Source organism: Papio anubis, chromosome X (assembly GCF_008728515.1).
Source record: "Papio anubis isolate 15944 chromosome X, Panubis1.0, whole genome shotgun sequence".
NCBI lineage: Eukaryota > Metazoa > Chordata > Mammalia > Primates > Cercopithecidae > Papio > Papio anubis.
Window position 1 is genome coordinate 32,456,542 of NC_044996.1, and position 3,293 is coordinate 32,459,834.

General features: G+C 34.1%; 1 non-coding gene across 1 annotated transcript; it reads left to right on the forward strand.

Moving 5' to 3' along the window:
- The first annotated feature begins 2,682 nt into the window (after positions 1-2,682).
- Positions 2,683-2,744, forward strand: LOC116272234. The gene has a single exon (XR_004180954.1). It is a non-coding gene; the product is annotated as a U7 small nuclear RNA (small nuclear RNA).
- The last annotated feature ends 549 nt before the right edge of the window (positions 2,745-3,293 follow it).

Here is a 3,293-nt window from a genome sequence, read left to right on the forward strand (position 1 = left end):
ATAGCCTGACTTCCTCTCTTCCTATTTGGATGCTCTTCATTTATTTCTCTTTCCTGATTACTCTGGCTAGGACCTCCAGTACTATGTTGAGTAGGAGTGGCGAGAATGTGCATCCTTCTCTTATTCCAGTTCTCAATGGGAAAGTTTCCAGCTTTTGTCCATTCAAATTGATGTTGGCATGGATTTGTCATACATTGTTTTTATTATTTTGAGGTATGTTCCTTTGATGACTAGTTTGTTGAGGGCTTTTAACATGGAAGAATATTGAATTTTATCAAAAGCCTTTTCTGTGTCAATCGAGATGATCATGTGGTTTTTATTTTTTGTTCTGTTTATTTGATGAATCACATTTACTGATTTGCATATGTAGAACAAATATTACATCCCAGGAATAAAGCCTACATGACCATGGTAGATTAGCTTTTTGATGTGCTGTTGGATTTGCTTTTGTTTTTTTTTTTTTTTAAGATGTTTGCATTGATGTACTACAAAGATATTGGACTAAATTACAAACTACTGGTGAAAGAAATCACAAACAATAGAAACAAGTGCAAAAACAAATTCCATGCTAATAGATAGAAAGAATCAGTATTGTTAAAATGGCCATACTGCCCAAAGTAATTTGCAGATTCAATGCTATCTGTATCAAACTACTAATGACATTTTTCACAGAATTAGAAAAAAAAAAACTACTCTAAAATTCTTATGAAACCAAAAAACAGCCTGAATAGCCAAGGCAATTCTATGCAAAAAGAACAGTCAGAGGCATCACATTACCTGACTTCAAACTATACTACAAGGCTACAGTAACCAAAACAGCATGCTACTGGTACAAATAAAAGACACATAGACCAATGGAACAGAGTAGAGCACCCACAAATAAAGCTGCACACCTATAAACATTGAATCTTTGACAAAGTCAACAGTAATGAGAAATGGAGAAAGGGCACCCTGTTCAATAAATGTGGTGGGATAGCTCACTAGCCATATACAAAATATTGAAACTGGACTCCTTCATTACACCATATACAAAAAAATCAACTCAAGATGGATTAATGAGTTAATTGTAAAAACTAAAATTCTAAAACCTCTAGGAAACAAGCCTAGGAAATACCATTTGGTACATAAGCCCTGGAAATGATTTCATTGAAAAAACTCCAAAGGCAATTGGAACAAAAACAAAAATTGACAAGTGGGACCTCATTAAACTAAAGAGCCTCAGTACAGCTAAAGAAACTATCAACAGAATAAACAAACAACTTATAGAATGACAGAAAATATTTGCAAACTATGCATCTGTCAAATATCTAATATCAAACATCTATTAGGAATATAAACAAATTAACAAGCAAAATACAAACAACCCCATTTAAAAATGGGCACAGGAAATGAACAGGCACTTTTCAAAAGAAGACATACACATAGCCAACAAGCATATGAAGAAATTCTCAATATCACTAATCATTAGATAAATGCAAATCAAAACCACAAAGAGATACTATTTCACACCAGTCAGAATGGCTGTTATTAAAACGTCAAAAAATTACAGATGCTGGTGAAGTTGCAAAGAAAGGGGAATGCTTATGTATCGCTAGTGGGAATGTAAATTAGTTTAGGCATTGTGTACAAAAGTTTGAAAATTTCTGAAAGAACTTAAAACAGAACTACAATTCAACCAATAATCCCATTACTGGGTATATATTCAAATGAATATACATTGTTCTACCATAAAGACACATGCACTTGTACGTTAATAACAGCACTATTCACAATAGAAAACAGGTGGAATCAACCTAGATGTCCACCAGTGAATGTATATGTATACCATGGAACACTATGCAGCCATAAAACAAAGTGAAATCATGCCCTTTGCAGTAACATGAATGGAGCTGGAGACCATTTCATACTAAGCAAATTAACACAGAAACAGAAATCCAAGTACTGCATGTTCTCACTTATAAGTGGGAGCCAAACCTTTTATACACATGGACACAAAGAAAGGAACTACAGACACTGGGGCCTAGTTATGGGTGGATAGTGGAATGAAGGTTAGGATCAACAAACAACCTATCAGGCACTATGCTCACTCCCTGCGTAACAAAACAATCTGTATAGCTAACCCCATGACATGTAATTTACCCATGTAACAAACCTGCACATGTACTCCCTGGAAGTAAAATAAGAGTTGGAGGGTCGGGTATGGTAGCTCACACCTGTAATCCCAGCACTTTGGGAGGCCAAGGCAGGTGGATCACAAGGCCAAGAGATCGAGACCATCCTGGCCAACATGGTGAAACCCCGATTCTACTAAAAATACGAAAATTAGCTGGGTGTCGTGGCGCATGCCTGTAGTTCCAGCTACTTGGAAGGCTGAGGCAGGAGAATTGCTTAAACCCGGGAGGTGGAAGTTGCAGTAAGCCAAGATGAGATTGTGCCACTGCACTCCAGCCTGGTGACAGAGCAACTCTCTGTCTCAAAAACAAAAACAAACAAACAAACAAACAAAAATTGTTGGAAAGAAAATAAAGAATGGTATTGAAAACCAAAAACATAAAATAAAAAATAGGTATAGAAATTAGAAAGGAAGAAATAAAACTATCTCTATCTGTACATGGTATAACCTTTTATCAGGAAAATCCTAGGAATTCACAAGGAAGCTATTAGAATTAATAATATACAAATACATGTTACAACTCTTTTAGAATTTGTCTAGCTGGTTTTCAGGTTTTTACCAGAAAACTCATGAAAATACACACATACATACACACATGAGTTTACCAAAATTTCAGAATACAAAAGCAAAATAGTAAATTTTATTTTGATACACGAGAAAAGAACAATCTGAAAAGAAAATTTAGAACACAATTTCATTTACAATAGCATCAAAAGGAATAAAATACTTAGGAATATGTTAACAAAGAAATTGTAAAACTTATATACTGAATATTACAAAATATAGTAAAAAGAAATAAAAGAACATCTATATAAATGGAAAGACATCTACTGTTCATAAAGTGGAAGACTGATAACATTCATAAAATGACAATGTTCCTTAAGTGATCTATGGATGAAATTAAATCCCTATGAGGGGTGAGGGAGAGAAGATAACTGGGGAGAGTGCTGATAAGTACAAGGGTTCATTTTTGTGCTAATGAAAAGTGTTCCAGAATTAGAACTATGCAGTTCTTTTTAGAACCACTAAATTATAAATTTTAAAAGCGTAAATTTTATGCTATGTGAGTTATATCTTTAAAAAGAAAAAAATACTAATATTTGAGACATATACATATAGC